The sequence below is a fragment of the Ursus arctos genome, unplaced genomic scaffold (assembly GCF_023065955.2).
Source record: "Ursus arctos isolate Adak ecotype North America unplaced genomic scaffold, UrsArc2.0 scaffold_7, whole genome shotgun sequence".
NCBI classification, from domain to species: Eukaryota; Metazoa; Chordata; class Mammalia; order Carnivora; family Ursidae; genus Ursus; species Ursus arctos.
Genome location: NW_026623089.1, coordinates 78107010 through 78127753, shown reverse-complemented (window position 1 = coordinate 78127753; position 20744 = coordinate 78107010). Strand labels below are relative to the sequence as shown.

At 35.6% G+C, this 20744-nt stretch overlaps 1 protein-coding gene across 2 annotated transcripts in view; it reads right to left on the bottom strand.

Annotated features, from left to right (window-relative positions):
* PTEN (phosphatase and tensin homolog) overlaps window positions 1-20744 on the bottom strand; it is a 90054-nt gene that overhangs the window by 40400 nt on the left and 28910 nt on the right. The gene's annotated exons all lie outside the window — the stretch shown is intronic.

The following is a 20744-nucleotide window of genomic DNA, read 5'->3' as shown; positions in this document are numbered from 1 at the left end:
TTAAAAAGATTTAAAGTCTAGGAGTTTCAACATATGAGTAGGAGTTCTAGAGAAAAGAACAGAAAACACAAGGAGAAGAAATCCGAGATACAATTCAAGAATAATACCCCAAACTGAAGGACAGGAATTTCCAAAATCAAAGGATACGATGAGTATTCAGCAAAAATGATGAAAATAGACCCAAATACAGGCATATATAGTTCAGTGAAATTTCTGAATACTGAAGAGATAAATGTAGGATCCTAGAAGCTGCCCAAGAGGAAACAGGTTCATAAAAAGTATCTGGAATCAGAATTACACCACCCTTTTTAATGCAAACTAGCAGCTAGAAAACAACTGGGCAAAACCTTCTGACTTGGAGGGAAAACTATTCCCAGCCTAGAATTCCATACCAAAAGAGACATTAAATCAAGTGTGAATATATAATAACGGCATTTTTAAACAAGAGAAATCTCAAATAATTTTGCTGCCCACATATTCTCTTTCAGGAAGTTACTAGAAGATGCGTTTCACCAAAACAAGGGTGGGAAACCATGAAAGAGAACGATACCAAGAACTGAAGAATCCAACTCATGAGAAGGGAAAAGGGAATCCTCAGAATGATGGTGAAGGAATATCCTAAGTAGACAGCTATAAGCAAACCTAGTGAGCAACTGACCCAGATCAGGGTAGCTCAGAAGGCTCCTGAAGAAGATAAAATCAATATAATACCAAATGTGCTTGAACATGTTAAGAGATGTATATAGTTTAGGGATAAATTAAAGTTAAGAACATAGAAACTAAAGGAGCTAAAAGAGAGGAGAATTTTAACTCTAGGAAAAATAGAATGTTCAGGAAAAAACAGTTACAGTACTTAACTGTAAATTGCATTATCTAGTCATAATCACATAAAAACCCAAAATTGATACAACCAAAATTAAAATTTAGCTACTAGAAGGAGGGCTGAAAATATGTGTGTGGTTGGGTAGAGGGGAAAAAGAGTTCATAAATTCGGATGTGAAAAATCATGCTACACAGTAAGAGCATTACTTGTAACTTTGTCACTAACTGAAATATTTGTATGTCACACTAGGAGTGTGCAAAGGTCAAAATATCATTTACAACCAACACTTAAAAATTAAGTCATTAGACTATAAATGGATTTTATATGCTGTGTTAACTATAGTATTCTAGCAAACATTTGGTTTTTTAATATTTTTTGAGCTATTATATCAAAACGAATGTAACAATGACTTTCTCCAATACCAACAAAATACTCTCTAATGGACTTAGTATGACAAGATGGGTTCCTCTTATTTCTGCAGAGTCAGGCCCTCATTCCATAAACCACTCAGCAGTTTCTAGACCAGGCTCTTTCCTTGCATGACCAGTGTTTCATCAAGGGTTCCGGGTCACTATATATTTTTTTTAATGGTATGCTTTCATGTTTTCATTCCTTGATACCCATTCCTATCAATATTATCTTTTACTTAAATGTATTGAGAGAACATGTATTAAGAACCTGAAACTGCTTGTTTCCCTGGAATAAAATTATTTATGAACTATTTATTGTCCCTGCCGTCAAAAAAATACTATCAGTGAGAATAAGGTTTAGCTGTGAGAAACCCAAGAAGAGGGGCAGGAGCTCATAAATAAATATGCTGATTATATTAAATACACTACTCTCCCACATAGGATTAGTAGTCTATAACTGGTTGGGGAGATTTGTTTCATAAAGCACTGGAGCCCAGGACCCTTCCATCATATGCTCAGCCAACATGATGAGCAGCCCAAGGTCCAAGATGGTGTGCCATCATATTTGTAGTAGGAACAGACTGGAGAAGGGAAAGAAGGAGAGGCCTCTCCTTTAAGAACTCATCATTTCTACTTAAAAACAATAGATCTTAAGTTATCATATTATCAAATCTAGCCACAGGGGAGGCTGGAATTACCATGGCATTCTGGGAAAACACGTACACAGCAAACAAGCAAGTGTTCTATTAATGAAGGGAAAGGTAAAGATGATCACTGATTTTCTCTATGGTTGTTCTATTCTATAATTTCAATTATCTCTAATCTTTATTTCCTTCTGCAAAACAAATACAAATGACTAATATTAAGTAACAGATATATCTGTATTCCTAATTTAAAATCACTCTAAGAAGGGGTCCATAAACTCCACCAGACTGCCAAAAAGGTACTTGGCATAAAAAAAGACTAAGAACTCTTGCCAAGGGGCAAAGGGAAACAAAGAAAAATTACTACTTTGTGGTTCTGGTGCTGGTGGTTAATAAGCCATAGAGAACAATATTTCATTCTAACATTTCATGTGTACTTTTCTTTAAATATTTAAGGTATAAGTCACTTTTTATGATCCTTCGGTTTAGCCCACTTCTTCAACTAACCCAGGAAGCACTGGTTCTGCTAAGATGACTTCTACTCAACTATGAATATACTACAGAAAAAAGTGGTGTTACACACCTTTCACTCTTGTCTCTCGTACCCTCTTTATCTTCTCTATTCCTATAACCTTTCTCGATTTGTACTTCTGGATTTTTTCTTTAAACTGAGATAAAATTTAAATACAGCGAAACAGATCTTAGGTGTATGAACATCTCAATAAAAATACAGAATACTTCCACCACTCCAGAAAATTTCCTTATGCCCATTTGCAGTCAAACCCCATTAAGCTCCCAGGCAGCTAATATTACCACAAATTAATATGTCCTTGTTCTAGAACTCCATATAAACGTAATCATACAATGTGTAGTCTTTTGTAACTGGCTTCTTTCATTTAATCTAATGTTTTACAGATTTATCCATGTTACATGTATCAATAGTTCATTGCTTCTATTCGGAGTAAGATTCCACTGCATGACTACATCATCATTTGTTTATCCATCCTCCTTTGATGGATATTTACGATGGTTACAGTTTGGGGTTATTATGAATAAGTACATAAACATTCTTGGGCAAGAATTTTGGGGACACAAGCTTTTATTTTCCTTGAGTAAATCAGTAATAACTAGAAGTAGAGTTGCTGGGTCGTAAGGCAGATACTACTAAACAGTTTTCCAAAAGTTATACCATTTTACAATCCTATCTGTATTTTAAAAGAGTTTCAGTTGCTCCACAGTCTCATCAACATTTGGTGCTGTCAGTTTTAAGCATAGCTTTTCCAATGGGTATAAAGTGGTACCTTATTGTGGTTTTAAATTTCCTTTCCCTGATGACTAATGATATTAGGCATATTTTCATTTGTTTATTAGCCATTTTTATACCTTCTTTGAAAATGTCTGTTCAAGTCACTGGCTCATTCCCCAGCCCCCCAGTTGAATTAACTGGCTTTTTATTACTGATTTACAGAAGTTTTATATATTCTGGGTAAAAGTTTTTTATCAGATATACATATTGACATGAATATTTGCTCCTTATCTATGACTTGCCTTTTCATTTCCTTAATAATGTGTTTTGATAATCAACTACTTAAAATTCTGATAAAGGGCGCCTGGATGGCCCAGTCAGTTAAGTGTCTGCCTTCAGCTCAGGCCATGACCCAGGGTCGTGGGATCGAGTTGCATGTCAGGCTCCCTGCTCCACAAGAAGTCTGCTTCTCCTTCTGCCCCTCCTCCCACTCGTTCTTTCAATCTCTCTCTCTCAAATAATAAATAAAATCTTAAAATAAAATTCTGATAAAAATCCAATATATCGAATGCTTTTGTTTAGACCTTTGTACCCTGAGAAATCTTTCCGTACCCCAAAGTTCAGAAAGATACTCTCTACGCTTTCTTCCAGAAACTTTATACTTTTAGCTTTTTCTCAGTTTGCATTTTAATATGGTTGGAAATTTAGATAAATGCTAAGGATAATTGGGATAGCCAAAACAAAAACAAATTATTTGAAGGACAGTGACTATAAAATTTAGAAAACAACAACTCATTGCTATCTGCCATATCTTTTCCTTCAAGGTTTTGTTTTGTTTTGAAAGAAAATGAATAAGCAGGAAATGATCTGCAAAATACAATTTTCTCACAGAAAGCCTACAATTTAAATGTGAGCAGAGAAAAAGGTATTTTGGAGGATTAACAATTCACTTTTAGTTCATTCTGGGTCTGGTAAATTAAGTTTTGAATCCAAATCCATAAACCAATACTGTATAAATATCACTCATCTTACAGCCCAAATCCAGGGAACACGATTCACATGCGGCTGCCCTGCACACACACTCAGGTGCAGTCGAAATACCAAAATGGTCAGAGCAGTTACCGAAGTTTTCAGGGAGAGATGGAGGTTTTCACTATTCACTTTCAACACCTCCACAACTGTGTTGGTAAAACATAAGCATATACTACTTTCAAAAGAAAAAAAAAAAGTTTCCTGTCCTACTGTATTTTCCAAAAAAGTATAGAATTGACAAAGTTATATAACACTATTTTACCTCCAGAAAGTGAGCTTGATGAGCTTAGAAATCCAACTGCTTTTGAACAGTATATTTGAGTTTACATAAAATAAATATTTCCATATACCATTTGTGAATTAGAAAAAAGTGGAAACCAGGTTTTTTTTTTAATGTGACAACAGTCCTCCTTGAGAAACTTCTTTTTTTTCTTTTTTAAGATTTTATTTATTTATTTGACAGAGAGAGAGCACAAGCAGGGGGAGCAGGAGAGGGAGAAGCAGGCTCTCCTCTGAGCAGGAAGCCCAATGTAGAGCTTGATCCCAGGAGCCAAAGGCAGATGCTTAACCAACTGAGCCACCTAGGCACCCCCAGAAATAGTTTTAATGAGATTCATGCAACTCCTGTTTATAAAAACTCATGAGGCTTTTTAAAATTGTATCTTCATTCATACTCAGCCTGTCTTGAGGACATTTTTAAAAAAAATTATTAGCATACACTATCACAAAATTGCAAATCTGATCTCAGTGAAAAACAACAATTAACTAACAAAACACAAACAATTTGTTAAAATGCTGGTAACTGCTCTTTAAATCCCTCCTAGAGGCACAGTCATAGAAAGCCCAATCTTTAATTTCATCAAGACACTTCCTGTGTTACTCTAGCTAAGTGCCTACAACGTATATTCAAAACCAGGTTTTTTAATTCTCTTAAATTTCAAGTATTACTTATCAGAGGCACAAGTGCTGAGAATTTCTGTTTCCCATCTTACATTTTCCTACGTTTCACTCAGGAAGTACTGAGAACGTACTAAATAAATAGCCTTAATGACTCCTTTTAACATGCATTTTTTAAAAAAAAAAATCACTTCAGTTCTTCACTTCTAGAAAAGAAAACAATCTACCGGGGTAACCTTTCATAAAATTAAATATCCCACAAAATAACAGTGACTGGGCTAGTAAAATGGAAATACACTAAAATGGCAAATAGGCATTGAGCTGGTGGTGGCTTGTTGGTGTGCAGTATTAAGGTTATTAAAACAACATCCAGATTGGAGACTGGGGAAGAATATCATTAATGATTAGCAATGTCTATCATCAGTCGGGAACAGAGAATAATACAAAAATTTTCACTGTATTTGCCATTTCTGGAAAAAAAAATACAAATTTATGGGTAAAATTCAATAAAATGCAGAATTAGAACATTATAAATTATTTTATAGTAGTAAGGTTATTGTAACCAAATTACAGGCCTTAAATAAGTTTGTTCTTAAGATCTTTTTATATTGGTATTCAATATAAAGGGGTCGTCTATTATAAGTTTTCTTACAGTAGCATGACCATTATAGAGTATCTGGTACAAGAATTATCCTCTTGCTATAAGCAAATGTAAAACTGGGCAAAATGTATGAGGTAACCATTTTAGGCACTAAACAAAAGGCAGCACAGGCTTACAATACTTCAGAAAAAAGAATCATGAGGTAACTCCCATGACTGCCTTGCTTTCAGCTTGGAGGCTCTCTTCTGGCACAGCAGAAGGAAAGAGAACAGATGGAACAGAGGTCTCACTGAGGTAAAAGGCAAAGATTTGAGTTCAGGGATGCTAAGGCAGCTAAAGTTTGTGGAACAGAACAGCAGAGAAAAGGGACTGAACAGGAAAGCCTCAGAAGTCTGTACTGAACTTCACCTTTGGTCCTTGGCCAAGGGTTGGGCTGCATATGTGCAGGATCTGAAAGCATAATGGAGATGACACCAGAGATGGCACAGCCAAGAGGAGGAGTTCCGGCCCAGCCAGAATAGAGAGACTTCATTTAAGTACACTAGGTATTCAGCTGAGACCCCAGAAAGGCCACACCTCAGAACTGAGGACCATGCCCTAAGACAAAAGACAAAACTGAAAGGCCTGCCTTAACAAGGAAAACCAAGCCTGACAATACCAGAAGATTAATCGTCAATTTAAATGCCTGCCAAAATGAAACTCAACACCCTTAAAGAAAGTAACAAACCAGACTCCCTACAACATATCATTCACAACATTCAACATACAATTAAAATTTATTAGACATGCAAAGCAGAAAAATATGACCCATGACCAACAGAAAAAAGCAGTCAATACAAACCAATTCCAAGATGAATCAGACGTTGGAACTAGCAGATATGGACTTCAAAGCAGATACTATAAATACATAAACGAATGTAAAGGAAGATGATTACAATAAGCAAAAGAATGAAAAGTCTCAAGAAAGATACAGAAAACCATAAAAGACAGAAATTCTAGGCCTCAAAAGCTCAGTATCTGGAAAGAAAAATCTCTTAAGAAGACTGAAAACTACAGAAGAAAGTTGTGGCAGACTGCATTTTTCAAGAATAACTGCATCACCCATCCCACATGGCTCTCCTTTCAACCTAACTTTAACACGTCTCCCATCAACTGGTAAAGTCTATGGTTCCTCCCCCTAGAACTTGGGCACACCTTTGTGACTGCCTAAATCGAGAGAGTACAGCAGAGGTGACATTAAGCGATTTCTAAGACTAGATCATAAAAATGTCATGCACTTTCACCTTGGACTCTGGATTCTCACTCTTGGCATCAAACTAACAAACACAATATGATGAAGCATGAACTAACCCACATGAAGAGACCACTTGGAAAGGCCAAGTAGAGGGGTGCTGGCCAATAGCCAGGCTGAAGACCTGGATAACAGCCAGCATTTACAAGACATGTCAGTGAAAACACCTGTAGATGATTCAGTCCCCAATGTGCCAACTCATTTCTAGTCACTGAGTCTTCCCAACTAAGCCCCTAGATATTGTGGAGCAGAGACAAGCCATCTCCACCATGCCTCATCTGAATTCCTAACTCACTGAATCTGTGAGTATAAAATGAATAAATGCTCTAGGTCATATATATGTGTAGAGGCAGTTTGTTATGCATAAATATTAGCTGGAACACAAAGATAATGAATTTGACAACAGATTAGTAGTAATTATCTAATCTGAAGAACAGAAAAAAGAAATGGAAAAAATGAACAGCTCATCAGTGACCTGTGGAACAATACGAAGTACTTTATCACATATGTTACTGGAGACTCAGAAGGACAGATGAAAGACAATGGACGAGTGGCTCAGCTGGATAAGCATCCAACTCTTGGCTTCAGCTCAGGTCATGATCTTGGCTTTGGGCTCTGCACTCAGGACAGAGACAGCCTGAAGATTTTCTCGCTCTCCTTCTCCCTTTGCCTCTCCCCCCACGCTCTCTCTCAAATAAATAAATAAATCTTTTAAAAAAATGATCAACAAAAAATGAGAAAACTTGTTGCCATCAGACCTGCCCCTTAGGCTGAGGGGAACTAATGGGAATAAATATAAAAGAACATTTTCTCCTTCCCTTTCTCTGAAAGACAACTGTTTAAAGCAAATAAAATAACAATGTATTCTGGGATTTAATACATATGTAGATATAAAATATATGACAATAATCATATAAAAGAAATGGAGGAATACAGAATTTTACTTTTGTAAGATTCTTACATTTTAATGCTCACAATATTAACTCTAAAAGGACTATAATAAGCTAAGAATGCATTTTCTAATCCTTATTGCACAACCTCTAAAATATATATATATACATATACATATATATACACATACATATATATGTGTGTGTATATATATATACATAAATATATATTTAGGAACAGCTAAAAAGTCAACAGAATTAAAATGGAATACCTAAAATTATTTTATTAACCGCAAAGAGGTTAATAAAGGAAAGGAAAGAGGAATGAGAATAAGAATGAATGAATGAACAAAGGAATATTGGACAACTAAACACAAACAGAAAAATGGTAAATAAAACATTTTGATAATTATACTAAATGTAAATGGACTAAATACTACAATTAAGAGAGTCAGTAATTATAAAGCAACTTTAAATTTGATCTTATTTATAATATTTCTTTATGAAATATAGCACATATATGTTTACATATATTTGCTATACGAATTAGAGCACTCTACAGGCAAATTAATACACAATGTTCAATTTTGAAGATGCAAGATTATATAAATCAAATGAAAAACTCAATCTAGCTGCTCTACATACTTATACCATACTATTAAACTCGTTCCAATAGAGGGGGGGAAAGTATCTGGGTTGCAAGATAAACTTTCTTTATAGGCCTCAGAAATTCTGTTATTACTTTGGTGAAGTTTCTGTGACGGTCCAGGGTCTGATCCTCTACCTTCTGGGTGAGCCCTGATCCTGTCAGTATATTGAGCAGTACTTTTTTTCAGGAACATATTCAAACTCATGTCATATGACTGATATATAAATATCATAAAGACTATAACAGCAATATATTAATTTCCTTGAAAAGTCCAACTGCCACAGGAACTAAATTATCCACATCTTTATGAGAAGTCCAATGCCTTGCCATAAGCAGACCCATTGAAAAGTGAAAGTATAATGCTGCTGAATAAATGTGGAATCAAACAAAAGAAGCTAGTGAAAGCAATTTCTAACAAAGACATTCTGATGTCTCCATCTTTACAACAGGAATTATCTTGCCAAAAATATGAGGTTCATTGGCTAAAGCTTCCTTTCCCCTGGCCATGCTTTTTCCATGTTTCAACAGCTAACTGATGGATCCACTGAAGGGCTTTATGTGGACTAAATCTATTTTAGCCAATTAAATTCAAGTCTTACTGTAAAGTCTGAGGGTCATTCGTGAACTGGTATATCTCTGCTTGGTGCCAATACATATTGATACTAAAGTTAATTTTATTAGAGCATTAGATCATTTCAAATGCTTGGAGAATTGATAAAAATTCATCTTAAAATATTTATTGACTTACCTCCTCTGTGACAAGTACTACTTTATTTACAGGGTACCAGTACTGACAACCACAATCATAATAACATATGCTCCCAGAATTTTGAGAGAAACCCAGAAGCAAACACTCTTTTAAGGTATCCCATTCAGAAAAGACCCTAAGAACACTGGACAGTCCCCACACATCCAAAAATAGGTAAAAAAGAAAAATTCATATCTGAAAAGAAAAAAAACAAAACAACTACTTATCTGCTACATTTTTCTATAGCTAACTCACTATTTGGCACCATATTCACTTCTGCTGTATTCATGTTTTTAAAATTTGCTCTTAGAACTCTAATACACCTATAGCTGCCACTGCTACTACTAAAACATGAAATTGGATTGTTGTTTTTTCTTTTTCACATATAATCATCTCTGCCTTAATCCCATTAACACAGGGAAGCTCCAAACATTCTAATCCTTAACTATTTTCTCCTAGTCATCTTCAGGTTGTCAAACTTAAAATCAGTCATACATCCAATACAAGTAAAGTATCCTGTTAAAAGTGCACTCTTAACACTTGCCTGCACTGTACTGCCTTCTCCTGTATTACCTTCAGTTAAACAGAAAAGCAAAACTAAGAGTTTTATATTAAAGTCTGATCAAAGATAATGATCCTCAGTAAGAAAGAAAATCTACTCTCTCAAAAGAGGAATAAAACTAGAGGGAAAAGAAACAGCAGAGGAAGTGAACTACAACCCACTGAAAAAATTCAGAAAGCTGTTATTATGAATAAAAAACCGCCAAGCATTTCTCCAAAGAAGTTGTATCATTTTGCACTTTTACCAACATGGATTAGAGTTCCAGCTGATCTACATTCTTGCCAACCCACTATTAGCCCTTTAAGTTTTAGCCATCCCATTAAATATGAAACAGTGCCTCATGATCTTTTAATTTTCATTTCACTGATGATTGATTTTGAATATATTTTAATATGCTTACTTATCATTTCAGTACTTTCTTTTATAAGGTTCCTGTTCAAATGTTTTGTCCTTTTCTTAATAGGGCTGTCCTCTTTGAATTTGCAAAATCATCTCTATATTGCATTGAGTTCAAGTTCTTTGTCAGACATATGCATTGTATTTCTCCCACCAAACTTGCTGTTTTTTTTATTTTATTAATGGTGTCTTTCAAACAACAGAAGTTTTTAAGGCTGATCAAGTTCAACGTGAACTTTTTCTTACCTGGTTAACTTCCTACGTACTAAGAAATCTTTGACTAAACCGAAGGTCACAAAGATTTTCTTCTCTGTTTTTATCTATTAGTTTTATAGTTTTACATTTTACTTTTATGCTTCTATCTACAATATCCATTTGAATGTAATATGAGATTTTTGTGTATTGCGACAAGTAGTCGAGGTTCATTTTATTTTTCATACTGACATTCAGTTGTTCCTAAACCACTTGTTAATATGAGTATCCTGTCCCCAGTGAATTCTCTTGGCATCTTTGTCTAACAACGTATGTCTGAGTTTTCCTGTAATCTCTATTCTGTTCCATTAACCTAAATATATGTACATTTTTTTCTTTTAGTAATTCTATTGTATGACCTAGCAATTCTTTTCATGGATATTAACCAAAAGACATAACAATATACGTCCACAAAAGTCTTGGACATGAATGCTCCCAGCAGCTTTGTTCGTAACAGGCCCAAATTTACAACAACCCAAATGCCCATTACAGGTGAATGGATAATAAATCATATCATAACCATACAGTGGAATACTACTCAGCAATAAAAACACACAAGTTAATGACACAAGCAGCAACCAGCGTAATTATGCTAAGATTAAGAAACCAGACCCAAAAAAGTACATACTATGTAACTGCATTTATGCAAAATATTAACACAGGCAAAACTTAACTACAGTTAAGATTTAGAAACAGCCTATAACCAGCGCTGGGGAACTGACTGCAGAGGGGCATGAAGAAAACTTTTATGGCAATAAAAATGATCTAAATCTTGACTGCGGTGATGTTTACATGGATGTATATACATGTCAAAACTCACTGAACTGTACACTTAGTGAGTACATTTTACTGCATGTAAATTATAACTCAATAAAGTTGATTTTAAAAGTAATCTGACTTATGACTACCAATATGTAAAATGCAACCCACCTCAAAATATCTCAAATGTATTTTGCTTAATACCAGAGATAGCAATAGAAGGAGTATATCATCTTCAGGAATGAAAACTTTTTAGAATGAAAAGCAAAATGGCACTAAGAATAGCATTGTCAAATAGAACTTTACACAAGGATGAAAATGTTCTGTATCTGTTGTCCAGCACAGTAGCCACTAACCACACGTAGCTATTGAACACTAGTGCAAATGAAAATGAATGAGTAAATTTATCTTAACTAATTTATATTTAAACATAAGTAGCTATATGTGGCTAATGGTTAACATACTGGATAGCACAAGTCTAAAATACAGAGATCTTTGAAAAAATCCAATAGACCATAATACGTATACCTTAGTAAGGTAGTGCAAATGGGTACATTCTTGGAACAGAGCATAAAACTGAAACAGGAAAGCTACAGTAATAAATGGGACTTCATAACTGTCAAAATACCTACTGAAAAAGTATTTTCAACCATATGCAGTTTTCTAACAAATTCCTGATATGTTTGATTAATGTTATCAGTAGATTAATAAAATAAAGAAGAAAACTAAAATTCTGGACCTATTTCTAGCCAAGAATGAGGAACAAGTTTGAGTGGAAATGCCAGGAAACAGGGAGAAAGTGTTCATATAATTTTAGAGTTCACGTCAGACAAGGAAGGAAATACTGGCATGGTTAGATATGATACAGATCAGTAAAACGGATTTCAAAAGCTTCATTTAAATTTAAATAACAGGCTATGAATTCATAACTCAAAATCTAAAAGGAAAAACTACAGAGAGACTTTAAAAACTAAATTCTGTATAAACAATCACAAATGATACTAGTTTAAAAAAGGCAAATGAATAGAAATTATCTTAGAAAACCAATCAATACAGCTGCAGAGAATTTACTCACAATGTTCAGATTTAAAAGGTTTACAACCAGGAAAAAAAAGGGGGGGAATAATCCTAGATGAATACAAAAAAGCATTATATAAAGGAATGGTTAAAACAAAAGAAAAGGCTTGGAGTAAGGAAATGTTTGGATCAAAAAACAACAATTTTAAATAAGGTAGAACCCCACAGGTTAGACAGCTGTATGACACTAGAGCCAGAGAACAAGCAGAATTCCTTAAAAAAAAAGTTTCAGGAGCCACTGAATTCCCTTTCGCTTCCATGTCTGTCCAAGAGAATGTTGCTCTGATTCAGTAACTCAAGAGTGGTGGATGCATGACATTTTTCTAGATTAAAAGGGTTTTCAATTTGCTATTTAAGTAAGGTTATTTCTTAAAGAATATTCCTTAACAAACAACTATCAACAACAAAATCTTTGACATTCCATGATTTTATATATATATTAGTAAAGCAGACAGCAATAATTTGAAACAGAGATAATCCATCAAGCTCTTTGTAACAGCTTCACCTGAATCTTGCAGTCATAAAATTCAAAAGACCAGCAAGGTGGGGCATTATAAAATTGTCTGAACAAAGAATACCACTAACTTCCTTATTTTTTGAAGAGTTCATAAAAATTATTAGGGAAAAAATTTTTAAAAATAAGTTGAAGATAGGGTCAGTATACAGGTACAAACCAAAGGAAAGAAATATGACCAATAAACACCACAAAGCTGCTTACTCTCACAATTAAAGAAATGCAATAAAAACTCAAATTACCAACAAATGGCAAAAAGTTTAAGTTTGATAATACTTGTCCTACATGTTGGTGAGAATACAATGACACTGTTTTTAAGGGTAAAAGTTTAATCCACCAGTCTCAGCAATTCCACTGTTCCACTGCTAAGAATTTACCTTCAGTAAATACTTGCAAAAGGACACCAAGGTACATCTGTGAAAATGTTTATTAGAGGGTGGCTTTCAATAGTAATAAACAAGAAGTAACCTAAATGTGCATCAGAGGGGATTGTTTATTATGGAATGATCATAAAATGGAATAAAAGCCAATAACAAAATCAGTTCCGTCTCCATGCCAGTATGGAAAATTCCTAAGTATGTTAAATGAAAAAAAAAGCAAGATGCAGAAGAGTAGGCAGTATGTTCCCATCTATTTTTCTTAAAAAGTGGATATAAGAGGAAAACAATTTCTTAAAGAATACCTGAAAGTTTTAATTGTAGGTATATTTGGGAAGAGAGTCTGAGGATAGGACGTGTAAAATAAGAGAAATTTGTAGGAGGTATTAGTCTTCCTTAGACTGCTCAACATCCAAGCCATTCTAATCTAGAGAGAATTTCAAGAGGTGAGAAGCAAATACTCCTTTCCCCACCTTTCTTGTCATGTGTGCAAGCCCAAGACCAGTGAGGTCCTCCCGCTCTGGCCACTGACTGCTAGGTGGTGAGAGCAAGGTGTAGAGGAGTCAGATCTCTGAAAGAGAGCTCCGGTGGAGCTGAAAGCTTAGGAGCACAGTCACCCACATCGAGTCGCAGCAGCACTACTTGGGACAGCAAGTGTCCAAGCAGCAATGCCCGAAGCAGAGACTGCCCTCATTGTAACCTCCTGACCATGCCTTGCTTCCCTCAGCTTCAACAAAATTTCCAAGCCTGGTTCTCTAAGCTATGAGCTATCTAACATTTTTCAAATAATTCTTTTCTGTTTAAGTGAATAAGAGCTACTTTCTGTCACGTGCAATGAAGAACCCTGACTCTCTTCTTTCATGTATTTTCCTATAGTTGTTCTGTTTTATTTTGGGGTTTTTTGTTGTTGTTATTGTTGTTTTTTAGTGAGGGTTGGTAAAATACTTTGTGTGCTCCCTTTAATATGTGAACTTCACAATTTCTTATCTAGCATTTTGGGCAATAGTGAGACTGGCAGGAGAATAAACAATCTATTTAAAAGAAAGTATCACAGCATTTTTAAAAGGGGGGGAGGATAAGTTCTCTCAAAGAACTTGAATATTACTTAGGAAAACATTCACCATGGCTGCCCCTCCCACTTCCTCCTCTCTCCTCCCAAGGATTTCATGCCCACAATTGGCTCATTGCCTTATAAATTTGATACAATGGAAAAGCGGAAAAAAAGCAAGAAAACAGCACTTTCCAAAGGGAAATGGGAAAATTTAACCGTAGATACTTGGAAAGTAGACTAAAAACTTACACAAGAACAAAGAGATAATACCCTCAAAATGTGGAAAATCTAGAATGCCAATCTTTCTAAGACAAACTATACCTTACTTCAAATAATTTCAGTATATAAAAATCTGAATTCATTAAAGACAGCTGTGAGAATGAAATCTTTAGTTTCTAGAAGTCTTTACTTTCCTCACAGAATTCCTATGAACTAGTCCTAAATCAGCTGCCAAAGTGCATTTTTAAATTATTTTTGTCAAAAGAATATATTAACATAAATTTCAAAAGATATAAAAAAACCTGTAATAAGAAATCAGTTGAGGGAAGATGGCAGAGGGAGCCACCAGGAATCCACCTCCCCACCTAAACAAAAACTGTACTAGCATAATCTGACTAGTGTAACTATTTTGGAACCCTGGAGAATCTATTCAAAAGCCTGCAGCTTCTAGGGGAAGGCTTAAGACAGTAAATCACAGTTAATTTCAGTCAATTTCAACTCTTAATATGGTAGCAGCTACCCAACCCCTGCACCCCTCACCTCCCAGCAGGCAGCCATGCATATATTCCTAGCACAGCCTACACCAGCTTATGGGACCTTGTCCTCCAACTATCAGACATCTGTGTTCCGATCATTGCTGCTTCTGATTACAGACCTGCAGACACAGAAGCCAGCCACCATTGCTGAAATCCCCACTGATGGAAAAGGTTTTCAGGGGCCTTACAGATCCAGAGCCTATTTTTATCCTTAATTTCCCCCCTTTTTCCTCTTTTGGGAGCCATGTCTTAAAAGACATGACATCCATGCTTGTGTGAATATAAGTTTTCAACTCTTTTGGGTAACTACCCAGAGGGATTCAACTGCTTGATTTTATGGAGTATATTTAGTTTTGTAAGAAAGCACCAACTGTCTTCCAAAGGGGCCATACCATTTTGCATGCTGTGAGTTTTTCATATATTGCCATATTGTATAGTACCAGAGTTTCTGTATGCTACATACTCAATGATTTCACCTATATGACAGTCTAGAAAAGTCAAAAGTATGGAAACAGTCAAAAATCAGCAGTGGCCAGCGGATGGTGGGGGTGGGGCAGTGGAGAGGGATGAATAGATGACTGTTAGAGCAGTGACACTACTCCATATGTTACTATAATGGTGGATACGTGTCATTAAAATTTGTCCAAGACCATATGATGTACAACACCAAGAGTGAACCCTAATAGAAATTATGGATTTTGTATGATAATGATATGTTAGTACAGGTTCATCAATTATAACAAATATACCACTCTGGTAGACAGCAATGATAATGAAGGAGACTATACACGTGTGAGGGCAGGGGGCATATGGGAAACTTCTGTACCTTCTAGTGAATGTAGCTGTGAAGGGAAAATAGCTCTAAAAACTAAAGTCGATTTAAAAAGAAAAAATCCATACCACAGCTAATATGATATGCGATGATAAAAGACAAAAATTGTCTTCTAAGGTCAATAACAAAACAGGAAGTCTGTTTTTGCTACTTCTATCCAAAAAGGCCTCCATATTGGAAAGGAAGAAATAAAATTATCTGTTTGCAGATGACATGTTCTTGTATGTATGAAACCTTAAAGAGTCCACAAAAAAATTGTTAGAACAAATTAAGCAAAGCAGCAGCATATAAAATTAACACGCAAAAATCAGTTGTATTTCTATATACTAACAATGAACAATCCAAAAAGGAAAATTCCATCCATGGTAACAAGAGTATCTATGAAAGAACTTTATCAAGGAGATGATATACAGAGAAAACTACAAAACACTGTTGAAAAAAAATTAAAGACCTAAAAAAATGGAAAGACATCCCACATTCATGAACTGGAAGATTTGATACTGTTAAGATTTCAATACCACCCAACAAAATCTACAGATTAATGCCATTCAAAAATTCCCAAAACTTTTTTTTTTTTTAAGAAATAGAAAATTCCATCCTAAAATTCATATGGCCTCTCAAAGAACCCTCAATGGCCAAAACAATCTTGAAATAGAGGAACAAAGCTGTACGACTCAAAATTCCTGATTCCAAAATTTACCATAAAGATACAAAGTGTGGTACTGGCATGAAGACAGACATATAGGACAATGGACTAGAATAGAGAGCCCAGAAATAAACTCCTGTATATATGGTCTAATAATTTTTTGACAAGTGTGCCAAGACCATTCAATGAGGAAAGGATAGTCTTTTTAACAAATGGTGCTGGGAAAAGATGAATATCCATCCACATGTAAAAGCATTAAGTTGGACCTTTATCTTACATCATATACAAAAATTACTCAAATGCATCAATGATCTAAACAAAAAAGACCAAACACTATTAAACTCTTAAAAGGAAGCATAAGAGAAAAGCTGCACAATGCCAGTTTAGCAATGATTTCTTGGACGTGTCACCAAAGGCAGTCAATAAAAAACAGCTAAACTGGACTACGTCAAACTTTTAACTTTTTGTCCATTAAAGGGCACTATCCACAAAGCAAAAAAGCAATCCATAGAATGGGAGAAAATACTTGCAAATCATGTGTCTGATGAGGGATTAATTTCCAGAATATGTAAAGAAATCCTAGAACTCAACAACAAAAACACAAACCATAAGACAGTTCTCCAAAGAAGATATACAAATGGTCAATAAGCACATGAAAAGATGTTCAACATCACTAATCATTATGGAAACGCAAATTAAAACCACACTGAGGTATACCTTACAACTGCCAAAATGTCTAGAATCCAAAAGACAAGAAACAAGTATTGGTAAGGATGTGGAGAAAAAGGAACCCTTATGTACTGTTAGTGGGAATGTGAATTGGTGCAGCCACTGTGGAAAACAGCATGGAGGTTCCTCAAAAAATTAAAAGTACAACTGCCCTATGATCCAGTAATTCCACCACTAGGTATAGCTGGCCGAAGAAAACAAAAACATTAATTCAAAATGATACATGCACCCCTATGTTTACTGCAGCATTATTTACAATATCCAAATTATGGAAGCAGCCCAAGTGTCCACTGATAGATGAATAAAGAGATGACTGATACACACACAGACAGTGGAATATAACTCAGTCATTAAAAAGAAATAAGATCTTGCCATTTGCAACATGGATGGATGTAAAGAGTATTATGCTAAGTGAGATAAGTCAGTCAGAGAAAGACAAATACCGTATGATTTCGCTTATATGTAGAATCTGAAAAACAAATTAATACACACAAAAAGGAAAAACAGACCCATAAATACAAAGGGAAGCGGGTAGGGGTATGGACAGAACGGATGACAGGGAGCAGAAAATACAGGTTTTAGTTATGGAATGAATAAGTCATGATGAAAGGTACAGCACAGGGAATATAATCATAGTATTCTACGGTGACAGATGGTAGTTACACTTGAAAGCATAACATAATGCACAGAGTTGTCCAATCACTATGTTATAAACCTGAAACTAATATAACATGTGTGTTGACTATACTTCAATTAAAAAAAAAAAAGATCATGTGGCAAATATACACAAAATTGGAATCACAGAGACTGAAAATCGATGGTCATTTTCCTGGTTCCTCTGGAACTTGAGCTATACTGTCTAGACTCAAACTTAAAAGAGGAACAGAAGAAGGGAGGGATGGAAGGCCTCCTATTAGGTGGTCAAAAATGTGAGACTGAATCTACTAGATGCTTAAATAGGCCTTCCAAGAAAGGAGACCATAAGGCCTCAAATTTAGACTCTGGAAGTTGTCTCAAGATAATTACAGTCATTTTAAGTGTGTACACTAAAAGTACTGATGTGTCCAGTGTGCACATTTTAAATACCTCTGTTTCTAAAATCCTCTTTTAGCATTTCTTCATTTTTTAAAACACTGGGCCAGGGTACATGAGAGTGGCCAAGTGGCTAACATGGATTTCCTAGAGCTCTGATTCCCAGCAAATGAAACAATTATCAGCTATCATACCCCAGAAGTAAAAAGAATCGGAAAATCTTGGAAAGATTGTAGCTAAAATAAGGGTTCTTTATACTTCGTCCTCTTCCTCTTGCTTTTGGGGAAGGGGCTTTGCAAGAGAGATCAGTTACCAAGGGTCATAGGGAGGGGGAGGTTTCTCAGGTCTCTGCTTCTGTAGCTGACGTGTGATTTCTCCAAGTTATGGTGGTTTAAAATAAAGACAGGGAGAAAAACCACAATGACATACCACTTCACACCCATTAGGATAGCTCGATTAAATTAAAAAAATTAAAAAAATTAAAATAAAAAGCCCAGAAAATAACAAGTGCTGGCAAGGATGTAGAGAAATTGGAACATTTGTACTTGCTGGTGAGAATGAAAAATGATGCAGCTTGTGTGGAAACAATATGGCAGTTCCTCAAAAAATTAAACACAGAATCACCATTTGACCCAGCCACTCCATTTCTGGGTGTATAACCAAATGAAATGAAAGCAGGGACATGCACAGATACTGGTACACCTATTCATACCAGCATTATTGACAACAGTTAAAAGGCAGAAGCAACCCAAGTGTTCATCCATGGATGAATAAACAGAATGTGGTATACAGGTACAATGGAGGAAAATGTGGCCTGTCCACAGGCCACAACATGAGTGCACCTGGAAGACATTATGCTAAATGAAGTCACATGCTATGCTAAGTCAGTCACAAAAAGGCAAATACTGCAAGACTCCATTTACATAAGGTGCCCAGAATAGTTACATACGCAGAGGCAGAAAGTAGAACAGTGGTTGCCAAGAGCTCAGAGTAGGGAGAATGCGGAGTTACTATTTAATGGATACAACATTTCAGTGTGATAGGAGAAAAAAAAGTTTTAGATGATGACAGCTGCATGATGTGAATGTACATAATGCTACTGAAGTATACACACAAAAATGGTTAAAATGGTCAATTTTAGGGGCGCTTGGGTGGCTTAGCTGGTTAAGCATCTGACTCTGGATTTCAGCTCAAGTCATGATCTCAGGGTTGTTAGATCGAGCCCTGCATTAGGCTCCGCGTTGGGCACGGAGCCTGCTTAAGACTCTCTCTCTCCCTTTGCCCCCCTCCCTGCCCCATCTCTTACAAAAAAATTTTTAAAAAGGTAAATTTTATTGTATATATTTTATATGTGTACATATTACATATTTTTTACAATAAAAAAATAATTCATCTGCAGCTCTATTCATCCTCAAACCCATATTCCTGTTTCTTCCCCAAAAGTAGACATCCACAACTACCCATATTCTTTTTCCTGATATTTAATGCAGCATTTCTATGGTATATACATAACATTGCCTCTTGTAGATTTGTCAATTACCTACATATCTGCTGCCACCGAAGCACCCCCACATTTCACTTCTCTTAATCCCAACCTTCAATGGCAATGTGATAATTCTGGGTTAAGCCACCCAACAGATGTTAATATTTGCTTCCTATTCTAATTCACCTATTTTTCTAAGAATCTATTATTTCCCCCAAACATTTCAATATCCACCTACTAGTTCTACTGCTTCTTTTTTTCCTGAAGCCCTCGTCCTCCTGCTACAGTGAGAACCGGCTGCTCTTCAGCTTGGGGCACAGCTGTCATCCCTGGACTTTGCTGCTTCTGAGCTGGACCCTCTGTTTACCCAAAGCCCCTTTCTTTTCTTTCATGGTTTATTCTCTTATTTTGTTAGGGTGCACAATCTAGTAATTTCCTAAGAAATGTTGCATGGATATTTTGTTGTTCTTGAGGGTCATTCCTTCCTTCTCTTGACTGATGGTTTGGCTGGATACAGAACTCTAGGCTGAATGCAGAACCTGTAAAGCGCTGTTCCTCCATCTTCCATCTTTAATTCTTAGATGCTGAGAAGTTAGATGTCATATATATTCCTAATCCCTCCTAAATGATCCCGAAAGCTTTTGAGATATTCTCATTATTTCTTGCGTTCTTAAAGAAATTTCATAATAACTGCCTGGTATTGGCCTGTTTTCATTCATTGTACTTGGCACTATACAGTTCTTTTCAATATGGGAACTGAAATCCTAAATAAATTTTCTGGAATATGTCTATATAGGGTGTGTACCTCTGGTGTATATATGTATGTGGTAAAACATTTCATCCTCTGATATGGCTACTAAGAAAATCAGCTTTGGAAGGTGACAGACTGGACTCGACCCTCAGCTCACTACTTACCAGCTGTGGCACTTGGGGAAGTTAACTTCTTTTAAACCATATATGAAATGGGGACAGGTTAACTGTAGAGATTTTTAATAAAATGACACGTGTAAACTGCTTATACAAGAGCAACACATGTATGTAAATAAAT